Source organism: Dipodomys spectabilis, unplaced genomic scaffold, assembly GCF_019054845.1.
Source record: "Dipodomys spectabilis isolate Male_0828 unplaced genomic scaffold, ASM1905484v1 ptg000172l, whole genome shotgun sequence".
NCBI classification, from domain to species: domain Eukaryota; kingdom Metazoa; phylum Chordata; class Mammalia; order Rodentia; family Heteromyidae; genus Dipodomys; species Dipodomys spectabilis.
Window position 1 is genome coordinate 1,986,246 of NW_024870849.1, and position 18,281 is coordinate 2,004,526.

Sequence of the window (18,281 nt, forward strand, 5' to 3'; positions counted from 1 at the left end):
GAGCTATTGTTTATGTTACTCCTTAGCTATTAGAAATGTCAAAAAGAACTGGAAATTCACCTTGGCAATGATTTGTGAATGGCAGTAATGGTTGTGGGGATATGAAGGACTTGAATTATCTAGATTGTCTTAAAAGTGGCACTGTTATTTAAGGACTGATCATTTAGTAAGCTTTTAAAGTGTGGTCTTATTATTTCATTTAGGAAGATAAAAGTATGCTTTTAATCACGTTCTTGCTTGAAAGCCACCAGAATTATTTCCTGTCTACAGTTTATGCCCAGCTGCTACATTAGTGAAACCGACAAATAACTGCACAGCTGTGTTAGCTGCTTTATATTTTGAAATATTCTTCTGGTAGCTCTAGTGATTTGAGCCCAGATTCATGGGATAGTCACAAAGCATCACAATATACAAGACTACGTGCAAAATTAGGTTCAATTTTTTTTCTATATTGTTTCATTTTTTTCATATTAATTTTCTTTTAAGGAGCTAAGGGCTGTTAATTTCTCATTATTATTGATGTGACAAATAAATGTACCAGATTTTTCAAATAAATAAAGGGATATAAAATGACAAATTTAGTAAAAAAAATAAATTTAAACATTTGAATGATTTTTTTAATTCTAGTCCTGCTCTCAGTAATCCTCAAATAACATTGAGATGAGTCAAGCATATGTGTACATTGACACGTATCAAGCACAGAGAACTCTGGAAACGTGGGGCTTTGTTTTTTATATTAACTTCACCTAGAAAAAATTTATTACATGCTTCATGTCTTTTTTTAAATTTTCATTTATTTTTTATTGTGAAAATACTGTACAGAGGGTTACAATTACATGGGCAAGATAGTGAGTACATTTCTTATCAAGGATTTTAGCCTCCTCCTTTGTTTCCCCCTCCTATCCTTTCCCATCCCCCTCCACATCCCCACCCATCCTCCCCGACCCCCCCACCAAAGTTGTAAGGTTCATTTTCGACATAAAGACTTGTACTTCTCAATGTTGCAACGGGTCCAGCTTTATCATTATTAAAATGCCTTGTTTTTCCCATTCCCTTCCACAAATTATACCTACATCAAATACAGTGAAAGCAGGGGTTATACTGTGGGGGAGGGACATACAAAGCAACAAAGAAATTATCTTATAAATGCATTAGAAACAATCACATGAAAGAAAAAAAACATTTGAATACATATCTTAGGGTTCATTTCCTTAATATCACCTTATCTGAACTTTTCTGCTTGACTCAGACATATACTAGATATTACAAATAAGGGAAACCATGGGACATATGTTTCTTTGGGCCTGGCTTACTTCACTTAATATAATTTTTTCCAAGCCTTTCCATTTCCTAACAAATGGGGCAATGTCATTCTTTCTGATGGAGGCATAAAATTCCATTGTGTATATATACCACATTGTCTTGATCCATTCATCTACTGAGGAGCATCTAGGTTGGTTCCATATCTTAGCTATAGTAAATAATGCTGCAATGAACATAGTCGTCCTGGTAGCTTTAGTGTGGTCTTGTTTGTAAACATTAGGGTAAATGTCAAAAAGTGGGGCTGCTGGGTCATAGGGGATCTCTATAAGGAGTCTTTTGAGGAACCTCCATACTACTTTCCAAAGTTGTTGAACAAATTTACACTCCCACCAACAATGCAGTAAGGTTCCCTTCTGTCCACATCCCCTCCAGTATCTGTTGTTATTAGAGTTCTTGATTTTTGTCATTCTAAGTCAGGTGAGGTGGTATAATAATGTTGTTTTGATTCGCATTTCTTTTATGGCTAGAGAGGTTGACCATTTCTTCATGTATCTATTGGCCATCCTTTCCTCTTCAGGGAAGTTTCTCTTTAAGATTTTAGCCCACTTATTTATTGGGCAGTTGTGTCTTTGAGGATTAGTTGTTAGGGGATTTAATTTTTTGAGTTCCAACATATTTTAGATATGAGACCCTTGTCCTTTGTATAGTTAATGAAGATATTCTCCCAATCAGTGGGCATTCTATTGATCTTGCTAGCTATGTCCTTTGCCATGCTCAAGCTCTGCAACTTCATGCAATCCTATTTGTACAATCTTTCTTTGATTTGTTGTGTTTATAGGTCTCTATTAAGAAAATTTTGACCTGTGCCAAGGAGACCTAGGGTTTCTACTATTCCATCCTGTAATGTTTTCAGAATGTCTGCTTTGACTCCGAGGTCTTTGATCCATTTGGAGTTGATTCTGGTGCAAGGTAATATAGAAAGATCTAGCTTTAGTTTTCTACAAGTAGTTAACCAATTTTGACAGCACCATTTGCTGAAGAGGCTGTCTTTCTTCCATTCTATTTTTTTAGCTCCCTTATCGAAGATTAGATAGCTATAGGTCTGTAGGTTCATTTCTAGGTTTTCAATTCTATTGTATTGGTCCTGAGGTCTGTTCTTGTGTGGTACCAAGCTCTTTTGATTACTATGGCTTTATGGTAGAGTTTGAAATTTGGTATTGATATTCCTCCAGCAGTATTCTTTCTGTTGAGGAGCGTTTTTGCTATTCAGGGTATTTTATTGTTCCACATGAATTTTAGAGTGCCTCTTCTATTTCCCTGAAGAATGAGGTTGGAAGTTTGATAGGTATCGCATTGAATTTGTAGGTAGCCTTGGGAAGTATTGGCATTGTCACGATGTTGATCTTTCTAATCCAGGAGCATGGGAGTTTTTGCCACTTTCTTAGTTCTCTTTTGATATCCTTTTTCAATTTTTGAAAGTTTTCATCATAGAAGTCCTTCACTTATTTGGTTAAGTTAATTCCTAGGTATTTTATTTTTTGTGGGGCTATTACAAATGGAGTTGCTTTCCTAATTTCAGCCACACTTTTTTCATTGTTGGCAAACAGAAAAGCCATTGATTTTGGGGGCAGTTAATTTTATACCCTGCTACTTTGCCAAAGTTTTGAATCAGCTTGAGTAATTTGGGAGTGGAGTCTATGGGATTCTTTAAATACAAGATCATGTCATCTGCAAAAAGGGAGAGTTTTAATTCTTCTTTCCCTATTTGTATCCCCTTTATGTTTGCATCTTCTCTTCTTGCTGTTGCTAAGCATTCTAATACTAGATTGTAGAGAATTGGAGAGAGTGGACATCCGTGTCTTGTTCCTGAGTTAAGAGGAAATGGCTTTAGTTTTTCACCATTAAGTATAATGCTGGCCGTAGGTTTGTCATATACAGCCTTTATTGTATTGAGGAATGTTCCATGGATTCCTAATTTTTCCAAAACCTTCATCATAAAGAGATGTTGGATCTTGTCAAATGCTTTTTCTGCATCTATTGAGATAACCATGTGGTTCTAATCCTTGCACCTGTTGATGTGATGAATTATATTAATTGATTTGCATATATTGAACCAGCTTTGCATCCCTGAAATGAATCCTGTTTAATCGTGCTTTATGATGTTTTGGATGGCTTGTTGAAGTCGATTGGCCAAAATTTTGTTGAGAAGTTTTGCATCAATGTTCATTAAAGAAATGGGTCTATAGTTCTCTTTCTTTGATGAGTCTCTGCTTGGTTTTGGGATGAGTGTTATGGTGGCTTCATATAATGTGTTTGGTAGTGAACTTTCTCTTTCAATTTCATTGAAGAGTTGAAGGAGTATAGGTGTGAACTCTGCTTTGAAAGCCTTGTAGAATTCTGCTGTAAACCATCTGGTCTTGGACTTTTCTTAGCTGGGAGGTCTCTTATTGCTGTTTCTATTTCAATGCTTGATATTGGCCTGTTAAGATGGTTTAAATCATCTTGGTTTAGTTTTGGCATGTCAATATTTGCTAGGAATAGGTCCATTTATGCCAAGTTCTCAAACTTATTAGCATAAAGTTTTGAGAAGTATTCCCTTATAATGGTCTGAATCTTGGTTGTTTCTGTGATGATGTTTCCATTCTCATCTCTAAGTTTATTTATTTGGGTGTGTTCTCTTCTTTTTCAGTTAAGATTTGCTAAGGGTCTGTCAATTTTGTTAAGTTTTTCGAAGAATCAACTCTTTGTTTTGTTGATTCTTTCTATAGTTTTTTTTTATTCTAATTCATTTAATTCTGATTTAATTTTAATTATTTCTTTATGTTTACTGGATTGGGGTTTATCTTGTTGCTCTTTTTCATGAAGGTTAAGATGTCTCATTAAATTGTTTGTTTCAGATCTCTCCAATTTGATGATATAGGAATTCAGAGCTATAAACTTGCTCCTGAGTACTGCCTTTGCTGTGTCCCAGAGGAGCTGGTAAATTCTGTGCTCATTTTTGTTGCATATCATGAACATTTGAATATCCTTTCTACTCTCTTCCATGACTCACTCGTGATTCAGCAGTGTGTTGTTCAGCCTCCATGTGTTACCAGACTTTCTTTGGTGGCTTCTGGTGTTGAGTTGTAATTATATTCCCTTGTGGTCTGAGAGAATGCAAGGTATAACTTCAATGTTTCTGAATTTGGACGTTTGCTTTGTTGCCTAAATTGTGGTCTATTTTAGAAAATTTCCATGTGCTGCTGAGAAAAACATGTATTCAGAAGATGTTGTGTGAAATATTCGGTAGATGTCTGTTAAATCTAATTGATCTCTGCAGTTGTTTAGATCTGCGTTTTCTCTCTTGAGTTTTTACCAAATTGTTCTACCTAGTGGGGAGGGTGGTATGTTAAAATCCCGAACATTTAATGTGTTTAGATCTATATGGGATTTGAGGGAAATTAGTGTTTCTTGGATAAATTTGGGTGTTCTGTTATTTGGCAAATAATATAGATAATAAATAAAATTAATAAGATAATATAGATAATAAATAAAATAAAGATAATTTCTTTGTTGCTTTGTATGTCCCTCCCCCACAGTATAACCCCTGCTTTCACTGTATTTGATGTTGATATAATTTGTGGAGGGGCAGGGGAAAAACAAGTCGTTTAAATAGGGATACAGGTGGACCCATTGCAACAATGAGAATTAAAAGTCTTTATGTTGAAAACGAACTTTACAACTTTGGTGGGGGGGGGGGGGTGGGGAGGATTGGGTGGGGGGTGGAGGGAGGATGGGAAGGGTTGGGAAGGGGAAACAAAGGAGGAGGTTACAATGCTTGATAAGAAATGTACTCTTTATTTTGCCCATGTAATTGCAACCCCTCTGTACAGTATTTTCACAATAAAATTTAAAAAAAGAACAAAAGAGAAGTGAAAAGAATAAGAAAGAAAGAAAAAAAAGATCTGAAGTTCAGCAGAGCTAAACAAAAAACAAAACAAAAAAAAATTTAAAGAAAAAAAAAGAAAGAAAAATCCACGCACACATATACCCCTAAAATAAAAAGTATAATAGGAAAAAATGTTACTAGAAAACAATCTTTTTCAAAAAAGGTAAAAGTTAAAAATTAAAAAAAAAGGTTTAGAAAATTTTTTTTTATAAAAGTTACAAAAAAGAAAAGAAAAAAAGATGTTCTTTGATTTTTGGGGGATGGGCGGGAAAAATCCTGTATCTCCCTTATGTCCATATCCAGCCTCTTGTTGGAGACTCTGGTCTGCTTATGGTGTTTGATTTTCCTGTGGCTTAATTGGTTTCTTAAGTCAGTTTGTTTGAACAGGCAGAAAAATGCTCTGCTTTACCCAGGATTTTTTGATCCCCTCCCAGGTTAGCACAAAGGGAGGGAGATCTGCTTTGAGTGTCACCAAAGTGGGAGATGGCTGTTTCCTCAAGTTTGGAGAAGCTGTGATGAGGCTAGGATCTGGGTAGAGTTGAGGCCTTTCAGCAAACAGTAGCTTTTCCCGTGGACTAGTTTGTGAGAAACTCCCAGAGCCCAGCCAGCAGCCACTCTCAGGGTTCATGTTTACTGAATTTCAATGGATTGTCAAGGCTGCTAAAGTGAGGGGAAGCCTCTGGCTCTGATTAACCAGTGAAGAAAGCCACTCCTGTTGCTGACACCCTAGCTGGGTGACTTTTTCCTGGGTGGAGCTGAGTTTGAAAGGTCAGATTAGGTTCTTGTGACCTGCTAAATGACTCTAGTTTTTTTCCAAGGCCTGAGTTGGAGCTAGCAGCTCAGCTGAGCCTGTGTCAGTATCAAAGATGGAGATCTCCGAGAGTGTGTGGTGGAGGGGTGGCCTTCCCTCCTCTGCTCGTGAGAAGGAGTGAGGATGTTAGGCTTCTATGCACGCCGAGTCTTGGTTCCTGGGTTGTCTCTGGTCTGCAAAGTGCAGGATGAAGATGTCTGCTCCTTGTTGGTTCTTACTGGTTTTGAGTAGAATCTGCTCACCCAGCATGTCTGACTCCTTTGTCCCGGGCTCTCTGTGTTGCAGGTATGGTGGCTATGGCCGCCGCTTCCACCGCTACCACCTCAGCAGCAGCTGCTGGCAAGTGCTCAGATCTGTCTCCTTGCCTGGATTTTCCCTCTCTCGCTTACCTCTGTCCTGTGATGGCACACTTGTTGTGATTCTCTGGCTTAGGACTGTTCACTGGAAAATTAAAACTGTTTTCTATGCAAGACCTTGTTTAGCCTCCAGCTTCTCCTCTGCCATCTTCCTGGAACCTCTCTTCCTTCCTGTCTTAAATAATCTACTTAAAACCAGTATTATTAATTTTATCGATAGATCTCATAATTTATGGAATTGGTGAATTGCATAAATATTAGATTTCTTATTTCTACTGAATTAATATTTCATATATTTTACTTTTTACATATAAATCAATGACATTCTTTAGGATAAAACATGCCTGTTTTTCATTTTTATTGCCAAAATGGAATAATTAGGCACTTTGATATTTTAACTTTAAATCTAAACCTTCAAATTTCACTAGGATTTGAATTGTGTTACTTACAACTGTAATGTTAAAATAAAAGACATTACTTAAATAGAAAGCAAAATTGTAAGTTATCACACCTGAATCCCTGAATTGACTTTATGATAAAATACAATTACATTTATATGACATGATATCCATACTGAAACAAACTGTGAGATATGCAAGCAGAAGACTCCTTTTTGTTTTGTTTTGTTGTTGTTTATAGATTGTGATGATTCTGTCTTCTTTACCTTGTGCATGGTATATTCATTGTACATCTTCACAAAGTAGTGGTTGGACAAAGAACTTTATGAAAAGGGTGAAAAATTACAGCAATTGAGTTCATTGAACATTGCTGAAAGTGAACTATTTAACACATTTGTGGGGACAGGAGGGCGGGACTGGGATCAAGTGTGGGAACTGAATACATTTCATAAAGGAAATGTACTCATTACCTGACTCATTAAATTGTAATCCCTCTATAGATCACCTTAATAATAACAACAGAGTAAATTTATTTTAAACCGGCAAACAAAATTTTGGTTCTTAAAATCCTAGACGTTTCTTTTGTTCACTGGTGTGAACTGGTTGAGTCTTTCTCTGAAAATAGCTACAATGACATTCATTGGTCAAATTTGTGAGCTACTAGTAGATAAGTGAATTCTGATTGTCTGCATGGTGTTTTGAGACTCTGATTCATTTATTTCTTTAATCTAATTTGTATTATTTTTCTATACCAGATGTTTGTTTGGCTTGTTCTTGTTTTTCAAGGACCTACTGGTGCATCATTAGTGCTGATTTAAGATTGTTCTAATTTGTTGATGTAATACTCAAAGCTATAGATTTCTTTTGAGTTTTGCCTGTGCTGTTGTGTCCCAGAGGAGGTAGTATTTTGTGTATTCACTTCTACTGAATCCCACAAATGTTGAACCTTCCCTCCATATCTCTTCAGTGAATCACTGATGATTTAGAAATGTGTTATTCAGTCTCTGTGAGTTTCAGAATTTTCTGTGATGCCTTTTGATGTCGAGATCTACTTTGGTCCCATTGTGGTCTGACAAGCTACAAGGAGTAATTTCATTTTTATTTTTGAATTCTGACAGATTTTCCTTGTAATCTAAGATATGATTTATTTTGGAGAACGTTCCATGGACTGCTGAGAGGAATATATATTGTGACGCTTTTAGGTGAAATATTCTGTAGATATCTGTTAGGTATAGCTTGTCATTGCAGTTATTTAGCTCTGAAGTGTCTTTACTAAATTTTCACCTGGATGGCCTGTCCAGAGGTAAGAATGATGTGCTCAAGCAACAACAATGTGTTTGGATCTGCGCATATTTTTAGGTTAAGTAATATTTATTTGATGAATTTGGGAGCTCTAGGATTCAGGGCATTGATATTAGAATTGATATATCCTCCAATGGAGAGTTTTCTTTATCAATATTTAATGTTCTTCTTTGTGTCTTTTTACTTTCTTTCCAATTTTAATTTAAAGCATATTTTATCTAATAGTAGTATATCTACTCTGGCCTATTTATGAGGTCCAATTTTAATTCATAAAGATGAAGTACAGAAGGGTTACAATTACATAAGTCTATAATGAACACACTTCTTTTGAAAAATGTCACCTCATCCCTCATGTTCTCCTAGTTTTTCCCTTTCAACCTCCCTCCCCCATAAGCTGTGTAGTTCATTTTCAATGGAGTGTGTATTGAATAGCACTGCTGCATTTGTTCACCATTTGTCCCACCATTTCTGTGTTCCCACTTGCCCTTTCAAAACTTACATATGGGACAAAAGGTACAGAAATAAAAAAAAAAACAGTAACAGAAGATAGAGGGAAAAAAACAAATTAAAGAAAAACTCTCATTTCCATTTTTTGGAGATCATTTTGATGAACATTCTTTTATATGATACTATTCATATAACTCTTGAGCCTTTGTGATCCTCTCCAAAAGGCATTCTCCTTAGATCTCACTATGTAAATTTTTAGAGTCCTATATAATTTATCATGTTCAAGTGTCATGTTTTCTCTTTTACCATCCAACTGTGTTTACTTGTAGAATTATACGTACATTCCAATACAACAAATGAGTAAAATCATGCAACATATATACCTTTGTCTGTCTTTTTTCACTTAATGTAAGTTTGTTCCAAGTCTTTCTATTTCTTTATGAATGGTGTAATATCCTTTCTTGATCAATAGAATTGCATCAAACAGAAGAGTTTCTTCATGGCAAAAGAAAAAGTTAGCAAGATATATAGAAAGATATCAGAAAGAAAGAAGATTTTTACTAGTTAAGCATTATATGATGGTTTTCTATCTAATGCATATTTAGAGATAAAAGTTTAAACTCAGCAAAAATAAACACCAAAAAAACAAGAACCCAAATAATATATGGGATAAACACTTAAAGATAAACTTCTCATAAGATGTAAGAATGACAAATAGACACATCTCTCTACATGAAAGAGATACAAATCCAACAACACTGAGTTTCATCTCACCCCTGTCACAATGTCATTTGAAAAAAAAGGAAAATAACATATACTGATAGGAATGTAGCCTAAAGGAAACTCTATTACATTGTTGGTGGATGTAATCTTATTCAACCTGCTTATAAAACAATATGGAAGCTGCTCACAAAACTGAATAGAGAGCTAAATATTATTCAGCAATTCCATTAACGGGCATTTATCCAATAGAGCAGAAACAAGGCCACAGTGAAGCTACCAGCACAATCATGTTCATTGTTTGCATTCTTTTTTGTAGCCAACATATGGAATCAGCCCATATGCCTCTCATTGTAAAAAGGGATCAAGAATTTTATATATGTATATATATATGTAAATTATATATATCTAATTTTATTCATTTTTATTTACAAGTATGTATGTATGTATATACATACCTCTACATGTATATACACACATACATATATACATACATAATGGAATTCTGTTCCTCCATCAGAAAGAATAATATTGCACCATTTATAAGGAAAAAGACTTAGAAATAATCATGTTAAATGAAATAAATCAGACCCAGAGAAACTTAGGTCGCATGATTTTTCTCATTTGTAGTAGATAGAAGGTGCCTATAAATATAAAAGTAAACATACTGGATGGTATGCAAGGAGATACAAATGAATTATCCGAAGTGTTAGAGTCTATGGAGAGTGAAAATACATAATTCTCTTAAAAACTAAGCCAAAGTCCAACAAAATAAATGCTAGTGTACTGAAGAGAGGACAGTGAGAGGCAATGTTAGAGGCGTAGGAAATTGAAGGTGAAAAGGATAGAATCTAGGCAAGAATCCATTGTATACTTCCCGGAACTGAAATATACAAAAGAAAGGGTAGCGTGAAATGCGGGTGAAGATGTAGAATAGGTAAGACAATTCCAGGTTCATTTTACACATATACTACTTAGTTCAATGGGAAGTAATTCCATACATAAGATAATATTGAGATACATAAGGACTGGGGTTGATTTGGAGGGGTGGATGAGAATGTTGAAAGGGGTGACATTGATCAAGATGCACTGTATCCATAAACTGTTTTAGTGAATGGCAACTCCTTTATACAACTACGTAAATATAATAAAAATATTTAAAAATTATTTATGATAGTTAAATAGAGAGTTTAACCGTAATTCAATTCCCAGTTAAAAATATTTTTAACCTGGAGGTTTAGAGAATAAAATTCAAATAATAAAACTTTATGAAGATTTTTAATCAGAATTTTTCGAATTTAAATCAAAACTACTTTGCTTTTTGTCACCCATTGGGCTGTTTTAAGAGAATACTTCAAATTATGTGGCTTAAAAACATCAGGAGTTTATTACTCATACTCTAGAAACATGAACACGGACTATAAAAATGGTGATGCAAAGCAATTCCTTGTCTCATGGGGGTCCATTATTTGGTTCATTATAATCTATTTGCTGGACGTTCATATGGCAAAATAGTTATATTGGGCTTCTTTTATCAAGATCATTATTTCAGAGTCATCTCTGAAAGGGTGATTCTAATGTCACTAGACAGGGGAAAAGAATTTCAACTTGTCTATATGGAAGGAGTTACATCATCCAATACCCTTGGAACTTTTGCTTTAACTCTTAGTGTAGTGTATCATTTGGATATTATTTTATATAAGAGAACTTATGGACAAGTTTATATTATGGAAATTATGTGAATGATTGTTCTTGCTTTTTGGGAATAATTATAGTGATGGCAAAGTGAAATGTGATTGCTTAGTGGCTCTTGAATCACATCACAAGTAGCCATTTAAACATGGTACGGCTTTTCTAAGGCCATTCTGATGTATATGAAAAATCTGTGATGAGTATATGAATAATCTGTTATGCTTTCAGAAATATTCGTTTTAATTATGTTCTGCTATTAGGACTTCCACAGAAACCAAAATCAGAGGATACTAGTTTCTCTGATAAAATCCAGAAAATTGTTATAATTAATATTACATGAAGACTGTAATATTAATAACATTATAAATACTAGTATTCACATTACATAATATATTGACATTCTTTGGTTACATCAATATTTACAATATTTATAACTAAATGTAAATTGTTTGCAAATACTTATTTGATGATGTATACAAAATGAAAAAAGATTTATGTACATATTTACTATAAATGCAAAGAGATTCACCTGTTATTTTTGTTCCTTCATTTGTTGGTTTCATTCATGTATGAAGAACATGCAGAGAAGTGACAATTGCAACCTTGCATTTACTAAAGGGCTAATTTCATGAAGTTTATGTTTGGCTAAGTAGTAGATTTTATAAATTAAATTGTTTTTCCCTTCTTTCCTTCCTTCCTTCCTTCCTTCCTTCCTTCCTTCCTTCCTTCCTTCCTTCCTCCCTCCCTCCCTCCACCCTCCCTCCCTTCCTCCCTTCCTCCCTTCCTTCCTTCCTTCCTTCCTTCCTTCCTTCCTTCCTTCCTTCCTTTGCCCTTCTTTCCTTTCTTCCTCCCTGCCTTCCTTCCTTCTTTTTTCTCCCTCTTTTCCTCCATCCCTACCTCCCTCTCTCTTTCTTTCTTCCATCCTTCCTTTCTTTCTTCCCTTCTTTCTTTCTTTTTACTTTCATTCTTCCTTTCTTTATTTTGTTCAGAATATTTCTTATGTCTATGGAAAAATTATCAGCTGTTGTACTCCAAGGTGTTATGAGTAATTTTAAATATTCACTGGATTAATATTAATTTTAATAACCTATGTTATATCTTAAGCCAAATTGTACTAAAAACAACTTCACAAAAGTTGCAAGACATGTAACAAATATTACTTTTCATGATATTGTTTTTTTCTTCAAACAAAAATAAGAATTTAGACATCATATTTTTTGTGTGTGTTGTTCTTGTGATTTGAACTCAACACCCTATCCCTTAGCTTTTTCACTCAAAGATATTGCTCTAACATTTGAGCACCAACTCTTCTTATGGCTTTCTGTGTGTGTGTATGTGTGTGTGTGTTGTGTGTGTGTGTTGTGTGTGTGTGTATTGTGATGTGTGTGTGTGTGATTAATTGAGATGCAGCTCAAAAACATTTTTGCCAGGGCTGGCTTTGAACCAAGCTTCTTGAGTAGCAAGGATTAAAAGCTTGAGACATCCATATTCAGCACAGATATAATATATCTAAGAATAAAATAAATTTCATATTATTTGAATTCTAGAGGCTCAAATTAACAAATTAACATTTAGATAGTTATTAGTTATTACCCCTGAACCTGCACTGTGAAAAATAATTTTCATTTTTATGAAAAAATTACACAAAAAAAGTTTAAATGACAGAACCTTTGGAATTGAAATACACTATTATTCAAAAGTGAAAACGACATCGTTAATCAAATTTCTCTTGTAAGCTAAGAGCAAAGGGCTCTGTCAGGCTGAATGAAACAATTTTTCATTAAATTAAATATTATCTATTGTGGTCACATGATTTTCTCTTCTTTAAAACCTAAAATTTTTTGACATAAAAATGTAGATTCATATATTTTTGAGTATATAAAAATCGTAGTTACAGGCCATATATTTCTGAGGTTTGATTACCAATCATTTGAGAATCACTGAATTTCATGTATTTTATGTCAACATTGATTTTTAGAAATAGAATCAATCTCAATATGAGAGAACTGAATCAAGATATTCCATTACTTATCAAATTATTCCTAAAGACTTGAATATAACTTATTTTTGAATGGCAGGAAATTCATATTATACTTACTCTCTATTAAATAATTAAGAAATAAATGATTGTGATAGTATTTATTTTTCCTTTAACTAGAAAGAAAGAACCTCACTATAGATGACAAAATCTTGAATGAAAATGCCTTAAAATTATGAAAAATTCAATTCATTATGAGTTAGATGAAATAGTTATTTTTGAAGGTCACAAAATGAAATCTCTTGAAGCTTCCTTAAGTGTTAAATAAAATGTATTTTCATTCAAAACATTTCATGCATCCCTCCAGCAATGTTGTTATAACCAATCTATCTCCATGCATAATAGCTTCTCTTATTAATTCAAGTAAATATTTAGGAATAGAATTTATAGCAATTGTATGAAAATATCTATCCACCACTCTAGAAATTAATCTGAATTCATAAAGGATTGGGATTAATAAATAGTTTTCACTATGTTGCCATAAAGAGGCGGTGAACCTTTTCAAGTGGGCAAAATGATAGAGATTTGGTCACTGAGAACTTGGGATCAAAGAGGATGGTAAGATCAATGTCCTTTCCTCCTCTTTCTTCTTTTTCTTCTCTGTCTCCTTTTCCTTCTTCCTCTTCCCCTTCTCCTCTTTCTCCCTCTACCACTATTCCACTTCTTCTTTACTTCCTAGCTTTTCTAAATACACATCCTCCATCACATGTTCCTGACATGGGGTATCGTGCCACCACCAACCCAAGCAATAAGGATAAAATCATGAAGTGAAATGTATAAAATCAGAAGCCAAGATTAACCTTTCCTTCTTTTAAGTTAATCTTATAAAGTATTGTCTCATATTAATAAGAGACTGACACAGCATGCTCTTTTAATTATAAGGGATAAGATTTATTGCAAATAAAAATCTGACCAACATCACCCTAATGAAATGATTGATTAAATTAATATTATAGTTGGAAAAATCTACTTTAAAATATCTAATGTACTTCAATGAGAGGTAAAAAAATACACCTCTATGGTTTGCTATGAAAAGACAGCAGAATTCTATCTGTTCCTCAAGGAAATTGACCTATAATTGGGAGTATTGTCAATTTCATAAAAGATGTAAGAAGACTGAAGAACAAATTTCAACTCAAACTTCATCATATAAAATTTACTTTGTCCCCTGAAACTACCCTTTTATTCTAGCTATGTCTGGTTCCTAAAATGATTCATATTTTATTCTAATCACATTTTTAGTTAACTTTAAGTAGTTTTGTGGAAATTGCTGTTTGAAAAACAGTTTATGAATATTGTTTAGTGAATACTTTTTCTTTTTTCTCTCCTGAGGTTTGAACTCGGTCTTGGCACTGTCCCTGAGCACCTTTGGGTGAACAGTAGAACTCTATCACTTGAGGCACAGCAGCACTTCCAGATTATTCTTAGATTTAATTGGAAATAAGAATATCACAGACGTTCCTGCCTGGGCTGGCTTCAAACCTCAAGTCTCAGCCTCCTGATATCTAGGATTATAGGCATGAGACTCTAGTGCCCGGCTTAATAGAACACATCTTTTTTTTTTTTTTTTTTTGTCTAGTCCTGTGACTTGAACTCAGGGCCTTGGCAATGTCTTTGAGCTTCTTTTCCTCATGCTAGTACTCTACAGCCTGTGTCATAGTGCCAATTCCATCTTTCTTTATGTAGTACAAAGAACCAAACCTAGGGCTGCACACATGCAAGGCAAGCAGTCTACCACTAAGTCACATTCCATGGCCAATCCAATGCATCTTGATGTTCATTATCCCTCATCCTTCTCAGTCCCATGTCATCCCTCAAATTACATAACTTTGTAGAATATTCACTGACTTGCAATGGCATGTATAGTCACTCAGAGGATATATCTTAGGTCATATTTTATTGATAGACTTATCCAGTAACATACTAAAGTTAAATGCATTACAGAATTCTGTGATTTTAAATTCTAAATTATCACTCAGATTCACCCACTACTATTCGAAAATTATTCCTAAGGTTAATGCAAATGCAATCTGTAATTCTTAGATAAAGTACAATGATTCTTTTTTTTAGAAACAAGGAAAGGTAGTTTTTAATCAATACACAGTTAAAGTTCTTGAATGTACAAAGACTTTAACATAATGTCACTCTTAATAAATGCCAATATCCTTCTTAATCGTCCCTCTTTTAACAATTTCATCCACATAGCTTGAGCCTAAATTGAGACCACAGATTTAGTTTTTTATTTAAGAGTTGGAGTATAAACATCACCTTCACTTCAAGAACACCCCTACACTCTCAAAATACTCCAATATTTATTAGTAGTCACTTCCTCTCATCATTTCAACCTTCCCTCCCCTTAAGTAACTATTATTTCATATTCTACCTCTAAAGATGTGCCAATTTTAGAAAGCTCATATAATTAGAAAATGTAGTCTATTGTATTCACATCTCCCATGTAATATTAGTGTTTCCAAAGTAAGTCCATGTAAATTTTTCTCATGAATAGAGCATATTGTTTTGTATGCATGTATATAATTGTATACCGTCCTCAACAGGCATTTCAATATTTCCTTATATGTTATTGTAAAAGGTTTTGCTATATGCAAAGCAGCATGTATTTAATTGAATCTGGCTTATTTCACTTACTATCATTTTTCAAGTCTTTCCATTTCCTCAGAAATGGGGATATGACATTCTTTCCAATGGAAGCACAGAATTCCATCAATACAACATAATTGAAGACCCAGAAATTAACCCACTCATATAGGCATATAATCTTTGATAAGAGAGCCAGAAATGCAAGATGGAAGAAAGACAACCTCCACAAAAAAATTGTGCTGATAGAATTGGCTGTACAAAGAGAAATGAAGCTAGATCCTTATATATCCCCCCTGTACCAGAATCAACTCCAAATGGATGGAAGACCTCAATGTGAGTCCAGATACATTGAGAATGTTGCAGGAAGCGTTAGGGAGGGGAAACACAAGGGCTCAAAAGCCATAAAGAAAAAAAAGATATTATAGCGCAGATTAATTACGGAGCAAACATACAGATGAAAGCCTCAGCCAATGATAAACCCTTACTCCCTTTTCTAACTAGGTTATTTATAGTAGGTTTACCTGAATATAAGACTTTTTTGGTGGGGATTAGAAAGAAAACAACTAATACTAATATATAGATAGTTCGTGAAATGAGTTGTAGCTGGAGAAAGGGAGGGGTTAAGGCATGTGAGTCTAGTTGAAAGCCTTGTCTTTCTGCCATTTAAGTAAGTTATAGCTGCCCAAGGGAAGAGGGGGTAGAACAGGAGTGGACATAAACAAAATCGATGATCTGAAGCCTCAAAATAGGCACCCCAGACTGTGTGGACCAAAAGTCTCTAACATGAGGTTTTATTTAAATTAAGAAGCATGATTTTCAATTTTTGCGGAGTGGGATGGTGCATAGTCACTGGCAATGTCTGCTATGTCAGGTAATCCCATCTACTTTTTCACGTTACCCAATAGCCAGATTTCAACCCGAATGAGTACAATGAGATTGTACAATTGAGACTGCGAAATTTCCCTTTCATGAACAAAAATTCTGTCAAATGATTTCTCTGTTCTAGATGTTTACACATTTCTCATGGTCCTTCCTACTTTTTGTTCTTCCTTATAGACATTCATAGTAATTTTGTTGTTGTTGTCTTATGTGTATATGCCATTTTAGGGCTTGATCTGAATATTCAAAGGTCTCCCGTGTATTTTTTGCTCATGGCTGATGACACTCTATTCCTTGAGCCAGATCCTCACCTTCTCCTTCTTGCTGGATAATTGGAGATAAGTTTTCACATTTTTGTCTGTTTGGACTGATATTGAACTAATATCTTCATGTCTTAGCCGCCTGCGTTTCTAGGATTCTACAAATGAATGGCTAATACCAAGCTTTGCTTTACTGTTATTTTAATTAAGTTGTAGAAGAATGTGGAAGTATATTCATTTTAAGTGTGCAATTTTTAAATACAACTTGAATCAACTTGATATAATGTAACTGTTATCAATTTTAACTGTTAAATCAATGAATATTACATATTCCCACAGAAATACAATTAAAATAATACATATGTGTTTCCTTAAAGAATTAATGGAACCATGAATTTCTTTCACTTTACATTTCTTGTTTTATATAATTTTAATTGGCAGACTTCCATGAATAAAATTGTATACCACAAGAAGCAAAGCGATTATAGTTAAGAATAGATATTTTGGAAGTGGTGATGTGGCTCAAATGTTAGAGCCCTAGCCTTGAGCTGAATAGCTGAAGGACAGTGCCAAGGCCCACAGTTTAAGGCCCACAAACGACAAAAAAAAAAAAAAAGAATAGATATTTCATCACAGCCAGAAGATAAGTTTTTGAGCATTCTTACAAAAATAAATGTTACATGAAGAAATTAATGGATATGGTAGAGCTTGATCATTACAAAACATAAATAAATGGGATTACTACACAATATTTCGTAAATATGTAAAAAATAATTGTGTAGCAAGGCGCCAGGTTATTCTTATAAGCCTAGCTACTAAGGAAGCTGAGAGGTGAGAATCATCGTTAAAAGCCAGCCTAGGCAGGAAACTCTGTGAGATTCTTATCTCCAATGAGCCACCAGAAACCTGGCAGTGGCTCAAGGGTTAGAGCACTAATCTTGAGCTGAAGAGCTGAGGGACAGTGTCCAGGCCCAGAATTCATGCCCCATAAGCAACAAAAAATAAAAATGAACAGTTAAAAATAAACAAATTTTTTGACATAAATGTTAAAATTTATATTCTAAATATTTTTAAATCCTCACTAGATACAGTAGTTCATATAAATATAGAGAAGTGTATCTAGTTTTAGTTGTCATTGAATCAGTTGTGTAAATCACACATTTCTCACTCAATTCATATTTATATGTTTATATACTTATACGCCATAATATAATTAACTGATAGGAAATGCTGTTTTAGGAATCTCCCTTGGCTTTCTAATATTAACCCTTCTAACCTAACCCTCCAACCTTGTCAGAGGTTTCATCTCATTGGACAAGAAAAGTATAAGCCATAATCATTGTTTGGAACAACTGTAACATTTTACATGCATTTCACTAATATATGAAACAAAACTTTCAAGTCATCTTAACCATGCCAGTAATAGCAAAGTGTCCTCTGAGATTTTCAGTCTCTTAAAAGATGAAAATCTTTAATTATACATCTGTCTTTTTCTGCCTAACATCCTATATCTTAAGCAGATCTTTTTGTACAACCTTATGTTCCTGAGTAGAAAACCGATACAAAGGTAATAATGAAAATAGCCAAGG